Source organism: Oncorhynchus tshawytscha, linkage group LG03 (genome assembly GCF_018296145.1).
Source record: "Oncorhynchus tshawytscha isolate Ot180627B linkage group LG03, Otsh_v2.0, whole genome shotgun sequence".
In the NCBI taxonomy this organism is placed as follows: Eukaryota; Metazoa; Chordata; class Actinopteri; order Salmoniformes; family Salmonidae; genus Oncorhynchus; species Oncorhynchus tshawytscha.
Genome location: NC_056431.1, coordinates 33,093,242 through 33,115,144, shown reverse-complemented (window position 1 = coordinate 33,115,144; position 21,903 = coordinate 33,093,242).

The window sequence follows — 21,903 nt, the reverse complement described above, 5'->3', positions numbered from 1 at the left end:
AGATATGGCTTACTATATTTTGATCACTACATCCAACAGATTCGGATACTGCTTTGAAGCAAATGTATGCAGCATTAGTAAAGATGTGATAACTACGTCATTGGACACTGTGCTATCTAACCTCCAAACAAGCTTCAATGCCATACAACACTCCTTCCGTGGCCTCCAACTGCTCTTAAACGCTAGTAAAACCAAATGCATGCTTTTCAACCGATCGCTGCCTGCACCCGCATGCCCGACTAGCATCACCACCCTGGATGGTTCCGACCTTGAATATGTGGACATCTATAAGTACCTAGGTGTCTGGCTAGACTGCAAACTCTCCTTCCAGACTCATATCAAACATATCCAATCGAAAATCAAATCAATAGTCGGCTTTCTATTCCGCAACAAAGCCTCCTTCACTCACGCCGCCAAGCTTACCCTAGTAAAACTGACTATCCTACCGATCCTCGACTTCGGCGATGTCATCTACAAAATGGCTTCCAACACTCTACTCAGCAAACTGGATGCAGTCTATCACAGTGCCATCCGTTTTGTCACTAAAGCACCTTATACCACCCACCACTGCGACTTGTATGCTCTAGTCGGCTGGCCCTCGTTACATATTCGTCGCCAGACCCACTGGCTCCAGGTCATCTACAAGTCCATGCTAGGTAAAGCTCCGCCTTATCTCAGTTCACTGATCACGATGGCAACACCCATCCGTAACATGCGCTCCAGCAGGTGTATCTCACTGATCATCCCTAAAGCCAACACCTCATTTGGCCGCCTTTCGTTCCAGTACTCTGCTGCCTGTGACTGGAATGAATTGCAAAAATCGCTGAAGTTGGAGACTTTTATCTCCCTCACCAACTTCAAACATCAGCTATCTGAGCAACTAACCGATCGCTGCAGCTGTACATAGTCTATTGGTAAATAGCCCACCCATTTTCACCTACCTCATCCCCATACTGTTTTTATTTATTTACTTTTCTGCTCTTTTGCACACCAATATCTCTACCTGTACATGACCATCTGATCATTTATCACTCCAGTGTTAATCTGCAAAATTGTAATTATTCGCCTACCTCCTCATGCCTTTTGCACACATTGTATATAGACTCCCCCCTTTGTTTTCTACTGTGTTATTGACTTGTTAATTGTTTATTCCATGTGTAACTCTGTGTTGTCTGCTCACACTGCTATGCTTTATCTTGGCCAGGTCGCAGTTGCAAATGAGAATTTGTTCTCAACTAGCCTACCTGGTTAAATAAAGGTGAAATAAAAAAAATTAAAAAACGTGCCGATTTCATTCCTGTGCTGTTTGTAGCTACCCTGGTAGGTTGACTGATAACCTGAACCAGGTTGCAGTCAGTAGTTACAGTTTGAAGCTTTCTCTTGATTTGGCAGCTTGATGAAAGCCATTAAATCACCCAGAATATATACATTTGAAGTCGGAAGTTTACATACACCTTAGTCAAGTACATTTAAACTCAGTTTTTCCACAATTCCTGACATTTAATCCTAGTAAAAATTCCCTGTTTTAGATCAGTTACGATCACCACTTTATTTTTAAGAATGTGAAAAGTCAGAATAATTGTAGAGAGAATTATTTATTTCAGCTTTTATTTATTTCATCACATTCCCAGTGGGTCAGCAGTTTACATACACTCAATTAGTATTTGGTAGCATTGCCTTTAAATTGATTAACTTGGGCCAAACGTTTCGGGTAGCCTTCCACAAGCTTCCCACAATAAGTTGGGTGAATTTTGGCCCATTCCTCCTGACAGAGCTGGTGTAACTGAGTCAGGTGTGTAGGCCTCCTTGTTCGCAGACACTTTTTCAGTTCTGCCCACAGATTTTCTATAGAATTGAGGTCAGGGCTTTGTGATGGCCACTCCAATACCTTGACTTTGTTGTCCTTAAGCCATTTTGCCACAACTTTGGAAGTACGCTTGGGGTGATTGTCCATTTGGAAGCCCTATTTGCGACCAAGCTTTAACTTACTGACTCATGTATTGAGTTGTTGCTTCAATATATCCACATAATTTTCCTCCTCATGATGCAATCTATTGGTGAAGTACACCAGTCCCTCCTGCAGCAAAGAACCCCAACAACATGATGCTGCGCCCTCCGTGCTTCACGGTTGGGATGATGTTCTTCGGCTTGCAAGCATCTCCCGTTTTCCTCCAAACATAAGGATGGTCATTATAAAATCAAATCAAATCAAATTTTATTTGTCACATACACATGCTTAGCAGATGTTAATGCGAGTGTAGCGAAATGCTTGTGCTTCTAGTTCCGACAATGCAGTAATAACCAACAAGTAATCTAACTAACAATTCCAAAAAAAACTACTGTCATACACAGTGTAAGGGGATAAAGAATATGTACATAAGGATATATGAATGAGTGATGGTACAGAGCAGCATAGGCAAGATACAGTAGATGGTATCGAGTACAGTATATACATATGAGATGAGTATGTAAACAAAGTGGCATAGTTAAAGTGGCTAGTGATACATGTATTACATAAGGATGCAGTCGATGATATAGAGTACAGTATATACGTATGCATATGAGATGAATAATGTAGGGTAAGTAACATTATATAAGGTAGCATTGTTTAAAGTGGCTAGTGATATATTTACATCATTTCCCATCAATTCCCATTATTAAAGTGGCTGGAGTTGAGTCAGTGTCAGTGTCAGTGTGTTGGCAGCAGCCACTCAATGTTAGTGGTGGCTGTTTAACAGTCTGATGGCCTTGAGATAGAAGCTGTTTTTCAGTCTCTCGGTCCCAGCTTTGATGCACCTGTACTGACCTCGCCTTCTGGATGATAGCGGGGTGAACAGGCAGTGGCTCGGGTGGTTGATGTCCTTGATGATCTTTATGGCCTTCCTGTAACATCGGGTGGTGTAGGTGTCCTGGAGGGCAGGTAGTTTGCCCCCGGTGATGCGTTGTGCAGACCTCACTACCCTCTGGAGAGCCTTACGGTTGTGGGTGGAGCAGTTGCCGTACCAGGCGGTGATACAGCCCGCCAGGATGCTCTCGATTGTGCATCCGTAGAAGTTTGTGAGTGCTTTTGGTGACAAGCCGAATTTCTTCAGCCTCCTGAGGTTGAAGAGGCGCTGCTGCGCCTTCTTCACGATGCTGTCTGTGTGAGTGGACCAATTCAGTTTGTCTGTGATGTGTATGCCGAGGAACTTAAAACTTGCTACCCTCTCCACTACTGTTCCATCGATGTGGATAGGGGGGTGTTCCCTCTGCTGTTTCCTGAAGTCCACAATCATCTCCTTAGTTTTGTTGACGTTGCGTGTGAGGTTATTTTCCTGACACCACACTCCGAGGGCCCTCACCTCCTCCCTGTAGGCCGTCTCGTCGTTGTTGGTAATCAAGGCTACCACTGTTGTGTCGTCCGCAAACTTGATGATTGAGTTGGAGGCGTGCGTGGCCACGCAGTCGTGGGTGAACAGGGAGTACAGGAGAGGGCTCAGAACGCACACTTGTGGGGCCCCAGTGTTGAGGATCAGCGGGGTGGAGATGTTGTTGCCTACCCTCACCACCTGGGGCGGCCCGTCAGGAAGTCCAGTACCCAGTTGCACAGGGCAGGGTCGAGACCCAGGGTCTCGAGCTTGATGACGAGCTTGGAGGGTACTATGGTGTTGAATGCCGAGCTGTAGTCGATGAACAGCATTCTCACATAGGTATTCCTCTTGTCCAGATGGGTTAGGGCAGTGTGCAGTGTGGTTGAGATTGCATCGTCTGTGGACCTATTTGGGCGGTAAGCAAATTGGAGTGGGTCTAGGGTGTCAGGTAGGGTGGAGGTGATATGGTCCTTGACTAGTCTCTCAAAGCACTTCATGATGACGGAAGTGAGTGCTACGGGGCGGTAGTCGTTTAGCTCAGTTACCTTAGCTTTCTTGGGAACAGGAACAATGGTGGCCCTCTTGAAGCATGTGGGAACAGCAGACTGGTATAGGGATTGATTGAATTATGGCCAAACAGTTCTATTTTTGGGAATACAGTTGAATTATAAGTGAAGTAATCTGTCTGTGAACAATTGTTGGGACAATGACTTGGGTCATGCACAAAGTATATTTCCTAACCGACTTGCCAAAACTATAGTTTGTTAACCTCTCTGAGCACGGAATACGGTAGCGGGCTGAAATTCCACAACACACGGTGATCGCTACATAAATAGTCATATTAAACATTCATGAAAATTACAAGTGTCTCACATGTATCGAAAGCCTAGAATCTTGCCTATCTAACTGCGTTGTCAGATTTAAAAAAGGATTTACTGCGAAAGATTACGATGCAATTATCTGAGGATAGAGCCCCATAAAAAACAACAATTTCAACCAGCACAGGCATAACAAAATCGACAAACTGCATTAAAATAAATTGTTTACCTGTGACGATCTTGGTCTGTTTGCAATCCCAATGCTCATTGTTACACAATGAATTATCTTTTGTTTGATAAAAAAAAATGTATAGCCTAACACAAAACATTTTGTGGACCGCTTGTGTCGTGAATTCCGTCTCACTCCATTTTCGATGACACATTCTAGGTAAATACCCACACAGAATGTGACTTTTCCAGTCATGTTTGGTTTCACTGCCATCAACTGGTTTGTTTATAACACAACCAAACCTCATGGGTCATTTTGCAGGATTGACTGAAAGAAACCGATTTGAAGACAACAAGTAATGACATCATTGTGCACCAATGATTTGCCCGCTGTTTCGTTGATTGACTGTATTTTAACACAATGACCACTGATCGTCTTGAAATATAGCTGGGTAGATAGCCAATGAGCTGAGGTAAATGGCAATAGGTAATGTTTATGTGTTGCAAGACCAACCCATGTAGTAAACTCCTGCGTAAAGAGAATCATTCGCTATTGAATTTTCATACCGGAAGGAGCAATGCATATTTCGCACAGCATTGTTTTGCATATTCAGCTGTTTATATATCAATCAGTATGGCGAATATGTCAGGGAAAGCTAAATCTAAGTCTAGACATACAGATGTACACAGAATTTTAGAATAAATTGATTGGGAAAGTGAGACAGAGATTGTTGTAGGACGATTCATTTAGCGATTCCCAAGTGGAGGAATATTTTTTGAACGGGAGAGGACATCGTTTTAGACTGGTAAGTTCTTCTCATGCTAATGCCGTTGTTTGAAATTAATAATATAAAATATTATTTGTGATTTTTATTTTATTTTAGAAGCAATATATACAAATGTAATATAATGAAATGTGAGATGCGTGGGTCTGCCGCCCCACCCCAACCCACATGAAATAGCCTATTTGAGGCTGTTTAGGAGAGGGCAGGCCCACAACAATGGCCAAAGTGAAATGGAGACAGTAGATGCAGCTGGTCTGTTGTAATATAACAAAGAGAGTAGATCTAGCTGGTCTGTCATAATATAATAGAGACCGTAGATCTAGCTGAAATGTCATAATATAAAAGAGACAGTAGATCTAGCTGGTCTGTCATAATATAAATGACACAGTAGATCTAGCAGGTCTATAATAATATATTCAACCTTCAACTCTCTCTATATATATATATATATCTGTTTATTATACCTGTTGATACAAGGCTCATATGTGAAACTATTCTAACTGAACATTTCTTTCACAGTGACACTGACTCCGAATGGGAGCCCCCAGTGCCAAGGTGTCCACCCCCCACTGAAGCTGGTTCATCCAGCTCCTGCCACAAGTGGTGTTCATCGGCCCAAATTGATTTCTGCAGGCATGGATGTGCCCCAGGGCCAAAAGGGCACAGCATGGAGGCGTTACTGTGTTCTTTGCTAAATTAAGTCCCCCATCACCTGCGCCACATGCTTGGTGACCCTCTGCTTTACATCAGAAAGAGACTGCTATGGCACCTGGCATCAGCAGCACAATATTGTGTAGAGCTTTGGCAAAGTGGGTGGGGTTATATCCTTCCTGTTTGGCCCTGTCCGTGGGTCTCATCGGATTGGGCCACAGTGACTCCTGATCCCTCCTGTCTCAGCCTCCAGTATTTATGCTGCAGTACTTCTTCTGTCTTATCCGGTGTCCTGTGTGAATTTAAGTATGCTCTCTCTAATTCTCTCTTTCTCTCTCGGAGGACCTGAGCCCTAGGACCATGCGTCAGGACTACCTGGCATGATGACTCCTTGCTGTCCCCAGTCCACCTGGCCTTGCTGCTGTTCTAGTTTCAACTGTTCTGCCTGCGGCTATGGAATCCTAAACTATTCATGTTTACCCTTAAGGTGCTGTCCTGTTGCATCCTCTACAACTACTGTGATTATTATTATTTGACCCTGCTGGTCATCTATGAACGTTTGAAAATCTCAGCCATGTTCTGTTATAATCTCCACCCAGCACAGCCAGAAGAGGACTGGCCACCCCTCATAGCCTAGTTCCTCTCTAGGTTTCTTCCTAGGTTTTGGCTTTTCTAGGGAGTTGTTCCTAGCCACCGTGCTTCTACACCTGCATTGCTTGCTGTTTGGGGTTTTAGGCTGGGTTTCTGTACAGCACTTTGAGATTTTAGCTGATGTACGAAGGGCTATATAAATAAATTTGATTTGATAGAGGACTGAGGGTCTTCCAAATATTGAACGTGTGTAAATAGTTACCCATGTTATTTTGTAAATGTATATATATTTTTCTTCATATTCTTTTTCCATATTTTTTTTCTCAATTTTTTTTTTTTGGGGGGGGTGTGTTAGAATACCATTTTGTACATAGTTATTTTGTTTCAAAATGTATACCTTCACCAATTTGGCCACTTGGGTAAATTTGGGCTACTTGTGTGGGACACCTGGGTGACTTCATGATAAATGTCATGTAGCACACTCATTTTGGAAGTTATCATTCTGAAACTTTGCACAATTACTGTTGCCCTCTTATATATTTCACTGAAATTATCCCCATCATCCTATCTGAATGTTTGTTTTATCTTGTTCATTTTAAAGATGATGATACAACAATAAAAATAAAAAATGTAGGTTTTTTTTCATTGTATTATCTAAACCAGATTTATTGTGTTATATTCTCCTACATTCAATTCACATTTACACAAACTGCAGAGTGTTTTCTTTCAAATGGTACCAAGAATATGCATATCCGTGCTTCTGGGCCAGAGCTACAGGCAGTTAGATTTGGGTATGTCTTCAGGCGGATATTGAAAAGAGTAGGGGGGTTAGCTCTAAGAGGTTTTAAGGAGAAATATATATTTAAATCTGTGAATAACACTTGTATCTTTTATCAATGTTTATTATGAGTATTTCTGTAAATATATGTGGCTCTGTGCAAATTCACGGGATGTTTTGGAGGCAAAGCCACATGTAAACTGAGGTTTTTGGATATAAATATGAACTTGATCGAACAAAACATACATGTATTGTGTAACATGTTGTTCCCGGAGTGTCATCTGATGAAGAATATCAAAGGTTAGTGATTCCTTTTATCTCTATTTCTGCTTTTTGAGATTCCTCTCTTTGGTTGGAAAATTGCTGTGTGCTTTCTGTGACTAGTTGCTGACCTAACATAATGATAAGTCTCAATGCAGCCTTCAAATGCTGTGAAAGGATCCAGGAACCCATCCTCCTTATAATACAAGCTTAGTTTCCAGAAGGTATCAAAATTGTCAATGTTGATCCCATCCTCCTTATAATACGAGCTTTGTTTCCAGAAGTATCAAAATTGTCAATAAATGTTATACCTACAGAGCTGCAATAGTCTTGTAGTCAGTTATGGAGAGCTAAAAGACTGCTGAATCATTCAATGCCACGATTTATGGAGGACAGAAGGCCAGATATTATGGGGCGTTTGCTGACGTCAAGTAGTGATCCAATAATTTCTTCAAAATCCATCTTCAGCTGTTCTGAGCTGCCCTTCATAATGTAAGGGAACACCCCCCTGAAATGTACAAAAATTAATGGGAACATATTGGCACCGTACGAAACATATACACGGTGTTCAATACCACTCAATTCGGCATCGTTTCTTTCATTTTTTTGTTGTCAATTACACGTGTAAGAACTGTATGAATATACTTTTGTCCAATTTTATTATCATAATATATGTATTTTTTTTACTTGTGCATATGGCATATGTTTTGTCCATTTGCAATATGATTTCATAGGAAGTCAAAAGTCGAAAATGTGAACATTTTTCAAAAACGTATTACCCCCTTAAAAAAGTGCTTTCTGGACCGTTTTACGAAATTCTTTCAATTTTTGTAGTCAATTACACATGTATAAGAACTGCATGAACCTACTTTTGTCATATTTAATTATCATATATTTTTTTTTACTTGTCCATAGGGCATATGCTTTGTCCATTTGCAATATGATTTCATAGGAAGTCAAACGTCAAAGTCAAAGTCACTTTTTGGGGGGGCCAAATGCCATAAGAAATGTCCAAATGCAATATGAAAGATTTGAAAGTGCCAAATCAGGATGTTATGTCCATTTGCCATGCCATGTACGATCAATGGAAGTCGGTTTACAAAAGTAAAAAATAGCAAAACATTTGAAAAAACGTATCACCCCCTTAAAGTGCTTTCTCGACCGTTTTTCGAACTTCTTTCGATTTTTTTTAACACATGTATAAGAACTGTATCAACTTACTTTAGTCATATTTTATTATCATCATTTTTTAAAACTTGTGCATAAAGCATATGTTTTGTCCATTTGCAATATGATTTCATAGGAAGTCAAAAGTCGAAAATGTGAACATTTTTCAAAAACGTCTTACCCCCTTAAAAAAGTGCTTTCTGGACCATTTTACAAAATTCTTTCAATTGTTTTGTCAATTACACATGTATAAGAACTGCATGAACCTACTTTTGTCATATTTAATTATCAGATTTTTTTTTTTTACTTGTCCATAGGACATATATATGCTTTGTCCATTTGCAATATGATTTCATAGGAAGTCAAAAGTAACTTTTTTGGGGGGCCAAATGCCATAAGAAATGTCCAAATGCAATATGAAAGATTTGAAAGTGCCAAATCAGGATGTTATGTCCATTTGCCATGTACCCAAACCCAAAAAGTCAGCGATCCATGTCCATGTCCAAAAGGCATTTATACTGCCAAAATGATATATAGCACTATGTTAAGCCACAAATCAACCTAGATGGTATATTTGTCATGTATGATGAGGGAGAAGTGGGACTGTAGTTTTTAAATTATTTTATGAAAAACGTCCAAAATTGGATGGGCACGGGTGGGGGGTGCTCCCTACCCAACCGAGGACCCCTTGCTACCCTGTAATGGCATTAAAAACATTTTAAAAATGTGCTCCTGGTAACCCGTTCCAATCACCAGGTGCACGGCTGTGCATTTGCAGTATGTTGCAATGTGCATTTACCATCACGAATTTGTCATGCTCAAAAATACTGCAGAAATGCTAAATTGACTGGCCTGATGAACTCGGGATGGCCGGGCAGTGATAGTGGTTCCTCTCCATTGCTCGTTTTGTTGATTTCATCATGTCCATTTGGTGATGTTTTTTCACTGTTGAATCATATTGCAAAGGCACTGTGTATTTGCAATATGTTTCAATGGGCATTTACCATCACGAATTTGGCATGCTCAAAACTCTTGCAGAAATGCAAAATTGACTGCCCCGATGAACTCGGGATGTCTGGGCAGTGTTTCTGGTTCCCCTCCATCGCTCGTTGGTGTTGATTTCAGAATGTCACTTTGGTGATGGTACCTCACTGTTTAAACATATTGCAAATGGACAAAAGTCAGTCAGCAAGTCACCGTCCATCAGTCAATTAGATGTCATTCTGACACCAAACTGATACAAACTGACACCACACCGACTTTTTCCAACTCGTTTAGAAGCCAACTGTAACATATTTCAGAGCAGGCCCAAAATTCACAGCACCTTCTGTTCAAACCATAATAAAAACATAAAACACGTAGTTACGTTCTAGCTGCGGGTCCAGTTCTGACATTATATGTAGGCCAAGCTGAGGTGACCCTGAATACCAAGTTTCGGCTCGATAGGTCATTTGTTGCCGGAGCAAGACCTTAATTGGTGCTGAAAATCCACTTTTTTCCAGGCCTTGCTATGGGGTCCTTGAATGAGCTATCGGACAGAAATGTTAGGGTCCGTCTCAATGGGCCACGTCTTCCTTGCCAGCCGTGACCCTGTGTAACGCTGGGCCCCTTTACTAGCTGCTTCCGCCTTCCTCGCTGCTTCCACCTGCTTCCACGGCAGGTGATCCTTTCCAGCCAGGATCTCCTCCCACGTCCAGGATCCCTTTCCTTCCAAAATGTCTTCCCATGTCCACTCTGTCTTCTCCTCCCGGTCATGCCGCTTGGTCCGTTTGTGGTGGGTTGTTCTGTCACGATCGTCGTGAAGGAAATTTCCAAACCAAGGTGCAGTGTGGTAAGCGTACATTCTTTTATTTTTAATGTCACCAACAAAACAATAAACAACCAAACAAACGTGAAGCTCTGTAAAGCTATACCTGCCACTAACAAAGACAACAACCCACAAATGAGAAAAGGAAAAAAGGCTGCCTAAGTATGATTCCCAGTCAGAGACAACGATAGACAGCTGTCCCCTGATTGAGAATCATACCCAGCCAAAAACAAAGCCCCAGAAAGCATAGACTTTCCCAACCGTCGTCATTTCGGTGATGTCAAAATGAATTGAAGTAATTGCAAATGTACGAGGCTCTTTCTCGGTCCTAGAACCTTCTAGAGCCACATAACTCACCACGCACCACGACCTGAGCTCTAGAACAGGTTTCTAAAGTTTCAGAACTCTAGGTCTGACGGTTCTTTAATAGTTCGAACAAAGGTAACTATTGCAGGCTCTGTCTGTCTCTACGCACCACACAATGTCCCTTTGTCCAAGCTGTGTGTGTGTGTGTGTGTGTGTGAGAGTTTTTCTTGGAAAGTTTATGGAAGACATGACATGACTGATTTACAGTTCATGAGGGTTGCCTAATCACACATATGAAGTTCTAAAAAGATCTGACCTTTTTAACCCTTCGAAACAGTACCTATGACACCATTTTAAGGCACTTCCGGTTAGCACAGAATGTATGTGTAAACACATATCTTGATTGGGGTAGGCTCTTACAGAATCCTGAGTTTGAAGTCTTTATGTTAAGAATTGACTGATCTACACAGGGTTGAATGCAGTGATTTTCATAATTGCAGGTTATGTATATCAAAATACTTTTAGGATGATTTTAACCACTTCCGGTTGCTCCAGGAAGCTTAGAATCAACTCAGGTAGACCCCATAGTGGCCTGATGGATTGTCATCGAAGACAGGTTCATAAGACATTCATAACCCACATAGGCTTCAGGTTGAATTTAGGGTTGCAGGCAATGTATTCCTATGGGGAGAGAAGTCAGTGAAAACTGTTTGATGTAGACACTTTCTTTTAACTGTTAAGGGTTAATACCACACGGTCAAGGTTAGGCTTGCACAGATAGGGAGGACCTCAGGAACGTTCCTGAGGTCAAATTGTGCTTCTCATCCTCAAGGTTCTCCCACTGTCACCCAAAAGCAAATGAAAATTAGTGCCAGGCTTCATTATGAGCCTACTTTTTCTCATGGTCACTGTGCTTAGACCGAGCGAGCTACGGTCAAGCGGGGCATCTCTTTGAACTCGGCACAGCCTAGAGATTATGGTAATGCCATTGCAGGCTCTAAGTGTCTTTAAGCACCGCACTTTGTCACTCCATCCTTGCTGTGTGTGTGTGTGTGAGTGTGTGTGTGTGTGTTGTGTGTGAGCTTTTCTTTGACATCTGTTGGGAGAAATGACTGATTTACAGTTCATGAGGGTTGCCTAATAACACATATGAAGTTTTTAAAAGATCAGACCTTTTTAACCCTTCGAAACAGCACCTATGGCACCATTTTAAGGCACTTCCAGTTTACACAGGAAGCTCAAAGTGAACACATATCCTCCTTTGGGTAGGCACTTATAGAATTTTGAGTTTTAAGTCTTTATGTTGAGAACTGACTTATTTACAGAGGGTTGAATGAGTGTGTTATTTTTTTTTAAATCACAGAAAATCACATATCTAGCATAGTGTCACGTCTACTCAAGGTGGGTGGAATCAGGCACAGAGAGCAGATAGCGATATGAAAGTTTATTCTCCGGTGAACAAGAAACACAGTCAACCCAAATACACACAGGGTGAACAATCCAACACAGGATAAAAGACGAACCGGAGAAAATAAGAACACAAGACACACCGACAGACATAGATGACAAAATAAACAATCCCGCACAAAACAAGGGCGGGACAACCTACTATATATACACAGACACTAATTAACTAAACAACACACAGGTGAAACCAATCAGACAAAACCAACAGATACACAAAAAGGGATCGGTAGTGGCTAGTAGGACGGTGACGACGACCGCCGAGCACCGCCCGAACGTGCAGGAGAGCCAACCTCGGCGGAAGTCGTGACACATAGCTTGGAAACACAATTCAAAAAGATTCGTCTCTACACGCTGCAACTGGATTTTATTAAAACACCTTTTTTTGAACATCACCAATTTGACATTGTACGATTTCTCTTAAATTACGATAGATAAATGTCTGGTTCTTTTTTTAATTGACACCGTAGGTTAATTTACTTTGACGTGCAGTAGAAAAATTATTGCTCTATTTTCATTTTTGACCTTTAATCCCAGAAAAATGGCCATAACTCAAAAAACGTTGAGGCCTGGACGCCATCTTGTTCGGGGCCAACTGCCCATTATGCCAAACCTATGCTCACCAAATTTGGTCTTCGAAGTCGTTTCGGTTTAGGAGATAAGGCCACGTTGTGATTGGTGATGTTTTGTACATTTGCAATATGATTCCACTCGCCATCTTGTGGGATTTACCGGGACAGCAGAAAAATGACCAAAATTTGAAAATGTTATAAAACGGAAACCGAATGTCCGAGAGACTTCGTTTGATGACTTTCTGGAAGATCCGGCCCTGCTGCACAGCCCGCCGCTGTCCGCAAATTTTAGAAACGTTGTCGGACATTTAGTAAGGGACCATATGGCAAATGTCAAAATGTTCCCTTAAGGTATGTCATTGAATCCAACATTAACTAAAATGGACTCAATTTCGTAATGCTTGTTTAAAATGTTTAGGAGCAGGTTATTGATGTCCTGATGCAGGTTTAAAATGTTTGGGAGCAGCTTATTGATGTCCTGATGCAGGTTTTAAATGTTTGGGAGCAGCTTATTAAAGTCCTGATGCAGGTTTAAAATGTTTGGGAGCAGCTGGAGTTAGCACCGCTGTCGCAGACAAAGGCAGTCCCAGCGATGAAGGCGCAGGTAGATCAGGCACCAGTGCAGTGAAGCTATTCCTTATGTCAATCTGCTTCGAACCCCTCGCAGTCACTCCCGTCCACCTAGCATCATGCTGCTGCCTTCGGTTTCCACGACTTGTGACATGGGACCAGCGCTGATTGGAACACTTTTTTTGTTGTTCTCAAGTCTACTTCACTACAGGATGGAGGAGGAGAAGTAGATGGAGACGACTTCCTTGGCAGACAAGTTCCAGGTTGCACAGGCCATTCGGATTGGGTACAGATGACAAGGCGGGGAAACATCCATTAGGCCCGAACCGCGTCTTGCCATAGGAGTTGAGAAAGATACATTTCTAATCTACGTTTTCCCCATAAGTCGGAGACCATGTCAATTGGGAGTCCATGGATCCGGAAGACGAGGGTAGCTTGTGGAGAGGAATGAAGTGGGCGGCTTTGGAAAACCTGTCCACTACTGTCAGGATGGTGGGGTTGCCATCAGACGGGGGGAGACTCGTGACAAAGTCCAGGGATATGTGAGACCAGGGATGGTGAGGAGCAGGCAGAGGTTGAAGGAGACCAGCCAGAGCTTGCTGGGGAGTCTTGTTCTGCTCACAGAACGTGTATGCGGTGACGAACACGGAAATGTCAGGAACCATGGTAGGCCATGGTTATCGCACAAGGCCAGGGTCCGACAGGCAAGCTTGGAGGAGTGGGCCCACTCCAGTACCAGGGAGCGGACAGCGTCAGGAACAAACATCCAGTTATCTGGGCCCACCCTCCAGGGGTTTGGTTCGGCTGGGAACGTTGCGCCTCACGAACAAACGTCCTTATTCCCAATCTGAGTACTGTCGCCAGGCACGAGGTGGTAAGGATGGTCTTGGGTTCCGGGGGTGTAAAAGCATAGCTATAGCGGCGTGATAGCGCATCCGGCTTGACATTCTTGGATACCGGTCGGTATGAGAGTGTGAGAAGATGAACCGGGTGAAAAGCATGGCCCACATAGCTTGCCTAGAATTGAGACGCTTGGTGGGGCAGAGATATTCCAGGTTCTTGTGGTCAGTCCACACAATGAACGGATGTTCCGCCGCCTCCAGCCAGTGCCTCCACTCCTCCAACGTCATCTTCACAGTAAGAAGCTCACGACTCCCCGCATCGTAATTCCTCTCCGTGGCGTTAAGTCGATGGGAAAATAAGGCACAGGGATGTAACTTGAGATCCAGGGCAGAACGTTGGGACAGGACAGCCCCCACTCTGACTTCTGAAGCATCGACCTCCACCACGAACTGGCAGTTCAACATGTCGCAGAGAACATCATTAACCAGAGCCTGGAATACAGCTGGGGCGGCATTGGTAAGGCGAAATGGCATGACCAGATACTTGTAGTGACCGCTGGCCGTGTTGAAAGCAGTCTTCCACTCATCCCCTTCCCTTCTCCGTACAGGTGGTAAGGGCTCCGTAGGTCCAGCTTGGAGAACACGGTGACTCCCTGGAGCGGCTTGAAAGCCGAGGAGATGAGTGGGAGTGGGTAGCGGTTCTTCACTGTCATGTGTTTTATGTTTTGTGTTTTGTCCTTCTTCTCCACAAAGAAGAACCTTGCACCAGTTAGGGAGGCAGAAGGATGGATTAACCCTGCAGCTAGGGAGTCCTCAATGTAGGTCTTCGTAGCCTTGGTCTCCAGACCGGACAGAGTGCAGTCGTCCCCGGGGTGAAGTGATGCCTGGTCGATGCCGCAGTCATAGGGTCAGTGTGGCGGAACGAAGTGGCCCGGCCTTACTGAACACCTCCCAGAGGTCCTGGTACTCCGTAAGAATGGAGGAGAGGTCCGGGGCAACTTCCAAGCCCCCAGGAAGACGTCCCGGGACAGGCTTTGCTGACTTCAGGCAATGAGCGTGGCAGAACAGGCTCAAGCCCATGATGGCAACAGCAGACCAGTCAATAAGAGGATTGTGTCGCTGGAGCCAAGAGAATCCCAATACCATGGGAAACTTATCAAGCAGGATTGGATCGTCTCGCTGTGCTTCCCTGAAACACGTAGGCTGATGGGGGTGGTATTGTGGGTGTTCCGGCCTACAGAGCACCCATTCTACGCTCTAACGTCCATGGGAATGGAAAGGGGCTGAGTGGGGATGCCCAGCTCGGATGCCAGGGTAACATTCATAAAGCTCTCACCAGCCCCAGAGTTGTTGAGTACCCAGATAGATTTTGACTGGTTCCCCCACAGCAAGATGGCATGAAAATTGGTGCGAGTAAGGGGAGATGAAAAGTTGGCCATATGGCCCCCCTGAGTACTCGCTCCTACTGGTGAGCCTGGTCTTTTAGTAGACAGGTGAACACGAAATGACCAGTAGTCTAGCAATACAGGCACCTCTTAGTGTGAAGCCTGTATAGCCGTTTGGCTGTGGACAGCCTAGCTCTGGCTAGTTGCATCGGCTCAGGAAGAGCTGAAACGGCAGACTTCGGAGACTCTCGGGGAAACTCGACAACGGAGCCGTCAGGGGCTTCCAGAATGACTTGGAGGCGAGATGAAAGCCTTGGATGGACGAGTAAAATCGAACCTCCTCTCCTTCCTTCGCTCCTGTAGTCGCCCATCGATCTGAATGTTTAGGGCGATGACCGAGTCGAGATCCGTCAGTAGTTCTCGGTCTGCAAGGAACATGTCGAACAGCGTTTCCAGGTTCAAGGCACTCTCAGCTGCCAACGTGCAGAAATCCATTGCATAGTCTGCCAAACTGCGGCTGTCTTGCCGAAGCTGGAGTAGCTTCTGTCCCGGACAATGGAGCATCAACATTTTTTTTCACCTCCGCCACAAACACCTCCAGACTGAAGCATACAGCCGACTGCTGTTCCCATACTGCCGTAGCCCAGGCGAGAGCCCTCCCGGACATCAGTGTGATGAGGTATGCTATTTTAGAGTTGGTGAGGTAAAGGAGGATAGCTGCTGCTCGATGATGAAGGAAAACTGAGTGAGAAACGCCCAACCAGTGCCTGAGGCTCCATCGAAGCATTCCGGGGGAGGTTTGTGGGGTTGCCCGGGAAACCAGGGTAGCCGGTGAGGCAGCTCTGCTAACAGTTGGGTTATTGAGGGCTGGGACATTACCGTCATGATAGGCTGCTTAACAGACAACCTGCGGAATTGCTCCACAATGTGTTCAAAGCTCGGTCATGGGGTTCGGCCAAGGTCTGGAACCCTTCCATTAGACAACAAAGCAACTCCTCGTGTCTTCCAATGGTGGCTCCTTGGGAGGAGATGGCGTTGAGGAGCTGGTCCGAGTCTGCTGGGTCAGTCATGGCCAGTTCATACCATCATGTTTCAGAAGACCCAGATACAGACCGTGTCAAAGTAACAAACATTTATTACTAGAACAGGGGGCAGACAAAATGACAGGTCAAGGGCAGGCAGAGGTCAGTAATCCAGATCTGAGTCCAAAAGGTATAGAATTGAAGGCAGTCTCGGGGTCAGGGCAGGCAGAGGTCAAAAATCCAGAGTGGTGTGACAAGGTAAAGAATGGCAGGCAGGCTCAGGGTCACGGCAGGCAGAATGGTCAAAAACGGGAAAACTAGAAAACAGGAACTAGATAAAAGCCCTGGTTGGCTTGACAAACAAAACAAACTTGCAACAGACAAACAGAGAACACAGGTATAAGTACACTGGGGATAATGGGGAAGATACCTGGAGGGGGGTGGAGACAAGCACAAAGACAGGTGAAACAGATCGGGTGTGTGAAGTGGTGTCATTCTAGTGGTACAACGTCTTTGAGTGATGCAGTGTCTGAGTTTGAGAAGTACTTTATTATTGCAAATCAGTATTATCAGTTATCTCCACAGTTTGTTACTATATTCACATGATTGAGGAGAAAAAAAGTGATGTTTACTCACCATTTGGGGCTCCCAATAAGGGATGTTCTAATATTGGTGATACAGCTACGATGCATCCACAAGACTGACATCAACAATTCCCCTACTTCACTACTACTCCTTTATCAAGCCCGTATCATTTTTCACATTCCAAAGTGCCACTTACAGTAACTTGTTCCATATGGCTCCTCTATTTCACGCTGGATATTACCTTAATTAACAATCTGAGTTTCATGGTTTTATTTCAATCCCCTGTAGCTTTTAATGTGTGTACACAGGTGACGCAGATATTTCAGAATAACATTGTGTGTGTGTGTAGTGACGATGATCTAGGAGTAATGGATACAGGTGGAATGGACATAATACACCAGCTAACAGTTTTACAGGTCTCCTTATTACGTTCCTAGCTGTCTATCTACTCGTCTTAAATACTCAGGGTGTAGTTCCTTTGTCTGAGAATCCACATAATTTCCAAATCATTGTATTAGCCTTTTGTTCTGTTATATTGTTTGTGAGAAGTGTGTGTGTGTGCGCGCGCATGTGTGTGTATTCAGAAAAGTACAGAGCTCTAACACCCCTAGCTCCACACTGAAACAGGGCGCAGGCCAGCCAGCAGGCTGTTAGCCAGCCTGACAGCTTAGTGGAGTCTGCCACACTAGCACAGTTAGTGTAGTCAGCACAGCTATCCCCATTGAGACCGTGTCTGTGCTTCAACCTAGGTTGGGTAAAACTAAACATGGTGGTGTTCGGTTTAACAATCTCACTGGAACAAAGACCTCTTCCATTCCTGCAATTATTGAAAGAGATTGTGATACCTCACATCTCAAAATAGGGCTACTTAATGTTAGATCCCTCACTTCCAAGACAGTTATAGTCAGTTAACGAATCACTGATCATAAACTTGATGTGATTGGCCTGACTGAAACATGCCTTAAAACTTCTTATGGCTAGGGGTTCCGCTCTAGCGGCACCCCTCGACAACATTCCACTGAAAAGGCAGCGTACGGAATTCAAAAATATTTCATACATTAATCACCCTGTCATCTCAGATTTTGAAATGATGCTTTACAGCCAAAGCAAGACAAGCGTTTGTGTACGTTTATCGATAGCCTAGCATAGCATTATGTCCAGATAGCAACAGGAAGCTTGGTCACGAAAATCAGAAAAGCAATCAAATTAACCGTATACCTTTGATGATCTTCAGATGTTTCACTGACGAGACTCCCAGTTAGACAGCAAATGTTCCTTTAAATACCTCCTTTTGTTGGTCACGTTGTGTTGAGAAATCCAGCGGAAATAGCAACGCTGAAAAATCCAAATTAAAAAAATCCAAATTATGTCCATAATATCGACAGAAACATGGCAAACGTTTTTTATAATCAATCCTCAAGGTGTTTTTCAAATATCTATTCGATAATATATCAACCAGGACAATTGCCTTTTCAGTAGGAGCGAGATGAGAAATTACTACCTCTGTCTTTTACGCAAGAATCACTCTGAGAACCCTCAGCTGGCCACTGACGCAATGTAGTCGTTTACGCTCTTCCTTCAAAATAAAGGCCTGAAACTATGTCTAGTGACTGTAGACACATTAGGGAAGCCACAGAAAAAATAATCTGGTTGATATCCCTTTCAATGGGAAATAGGGATGCATAGAAAGACAGGGGTTTCAAAATAAGAGTCACTTCCTGATTTAATTTTGCTCAGGATTTCGCCTGCAATATAAGTTCTGTTATACTCACAGACAATATTTTTACAGTTTTGGAAACTTTAGAGTACTTTCTATCCTAAGCTGTCAATTATATGCATATTCTAGCATGTGGTCCTGAGAAACATGCGGTTTACTTTGGGAACGTTATTTTTCAAAAATTAAAAATGTGCACCCTAGTTTCAAGAGGTTTTAAACAAGTGCAATACACGAAATGAAAGATAAACTTCTTGTTAACCTACCCATCATGTCCGATTGCAAAAAGGCTTTACAGCGAAAGCACAACATATGATTATGTTAGGTCAGAGCCTAGTCACAAAAACACACACAGCCATTTTCCCAGCCAAAGAGAAGAGTTACAAAAAGCAGAAATATAGATAAAATGCATCACTAACCTTTGATGATCTTCATGAGGTGACACTCATAGGACTTCATGTTCCACAATACATGTATGTTTGTTCGATAAAGTGCATATTTATATCCAAAAATCTAAATTTACATTGGCGTGTTACGTTCAGTAATGTTTTGCTTCCAAAACATCCAGTGATTTTGCAGAGAGCCACATCAATTTATAGAAATACTCATAATAAACATTGATAAAAGATACACGTTTTATTCATAGAATTAAAGATATAGTTCTCCTTAATGCAACCGCTGTGTCAGATTTTTTTTTTTTACTTTACGGAAAAAGGAAACCATGCAATAATCTGAGTACGGCGCTCAGACAACAAATCAAGCCAAACAGATATCCGCCATGTTGGAGTCGACAGAAGTCAGAAATAGCATTATAAATATTCACTTACCTTTGATGATCTTCATCAGAATGCACTCCCAGGAATCCCAGTTCTACAATAAATGTTTGATTTGTTCGATAAAGTTAATCTTTATGTCCAAATTCCTCCTTTTTGTTTGCGCTTTCAGCCCAGTATTCCAAATTCATGACGAGTAATCACTAGGAGCAGACGAAAAGTCAAAAAGTTCCGATACAGTCCATAGAAACATGTCAAACGAAGTATAGAATCAATCTTTAGGATGTTTTTAACATAAATCTTCAATAATGTTCCAACCGGAGAATTCATTTATCTTCAGAAATGCAATGGAACTCAAGCTAACTCTCACGTGAACGTGCGTGACCAGCTCGTGGAACTCTGTCAGACCACTGACTGAAAGAGCCCTCATTCCCCTCTCCTTTACAGTAGAAGCAACAAACGTGGTTCTAAAGACTGTTGACATCTTGTGGAAGCCTTAGGAAGTGCAATATGACCCCATAGACACTGTGTATTCGATAGGCCAACGAGTTGAAAAACTACAAACCTCAGATTTCCCACTTCCTGGTTGGATGTGTCTCAGGTTTCCGCCTGCCAAATGAGTTCTGTTATACTCACAGACATCATTCAAACAGTTTTAGAAAATTCAGAATGGTTTCTATCCAAATCTACTAATAGCAACTGGGACTGAGTAGCAGGCAGTTTACTCTGGGCAGGCTTTTCATCCAAACGTGGAAAATGTTGCCCTCTATCCCAAACAGGTTAAACCTGATGAATTTACTGTGTTAAATGAGGCATCACCTCCTGGTTACACTAGTGACCATATCCCCAGCGCATTCTGCAAAGGCGGAATTGTTGTTAACATTTATGATAGCAAATTTCAATATACAAACCCCCCCCGACGTTTTTGTCTTTTGAGCTTCTAGTCATGAAATCTCTGCAGCCTACTCAATCAGTTTTTAAAGCTACTGTTTACGGGCCTACTGGGCCATATAAAGCGTTCCTCACTGAGTTCCCTGAATTACTATCGGACCTTGTAGTCATGGCAGATAATATTCAAATTTTTGGTAACTTTAATATTCACATGGACAAGTCCACAGACCCAGTCCAAAAAGTTTTCGAGACATCATCGACCCCATACATGTCCAACATGTCTTCGGACCTACTCACTGCCACAGTCATACTCTGGACCTAGTTTGGTCCCGTGGAATAAATGTTGTGGATCTTAATGTTTTTCCTCATAATCTTGGACTATCGGACCTTCATTTTATTATGTTTGCAATTGCAACAAATAATTTGTTCAGACCCCAACCAAGGATAATCAAAAGTCGTGCAATAAATTCTCAGACAACCCAAAGATTCCTCGATGCCCTTCCAGACTCCCTTCACCTACCCAAGGACGTCAGAGTACAAAAATCAGTTAACCACTTAACTGAAGAACTCAATTTAACCTCTAGTGACTCCCCATCCCGCATGAGGGAGCGTAGTCATCGACTGACACTAATTAGCATAACGCAACAGACATAAATATTCCTAGAAAATATTCCTATTCATGAAATGTTCCTTTTTTCCAAAAATATTATTTTTGTAGGCGAAATAGCTCCGTTTGTTCGTCACGTTTGGCTGAGAATTCGCCCGGAAATTGCAGTCACGAAAACACCATAAAATATTCCAAATTAGCTCCATAATATCAACAGAAACATGGCAAACGTTGTTTATAATTAATCCTCAAGGTGTTTTTCAAATATCTATTCGATAATATATCCACCGGGACAATTGATTTTTCAGTAGGACCGATTGGAATAATGGCTACCTCTGTATTTTACGCAAGAATAACTCTGGGAGCATCAGGTGACCACTTGCGCAATGTAGCCGACTACGTCACAATGCTGTAGACACCTTGGGGAATACGGAGAAAAAGTAATCTGGTTGATAGCCCATTCACTGCTCAATAAGGACGCGCTTTCAAAACATGAGGTACTTCCAGATTAAATCTTTCTCAGGCTTTCGCCTGCAATATCAGTTCTGTTATACTCACAGACAATATTTTTACAGTTTTGGAAACTTTAGAGTGTTTTCTATCCTAAACTGTCAATTATATGCATATTCTAGCATCTTGTCCTGACAAAACGTTATTTTTCCAAATATGAAAATACTGCCCCCTTGTCACTTGCACAGTACCGATTTGGTCCTGCCGTAAATACCTACAAGTACGCTACGGTCACAAGACGCATGCCTCCATACTGTCCCTAGAATTTCTAAGCAAACAGCTGGAG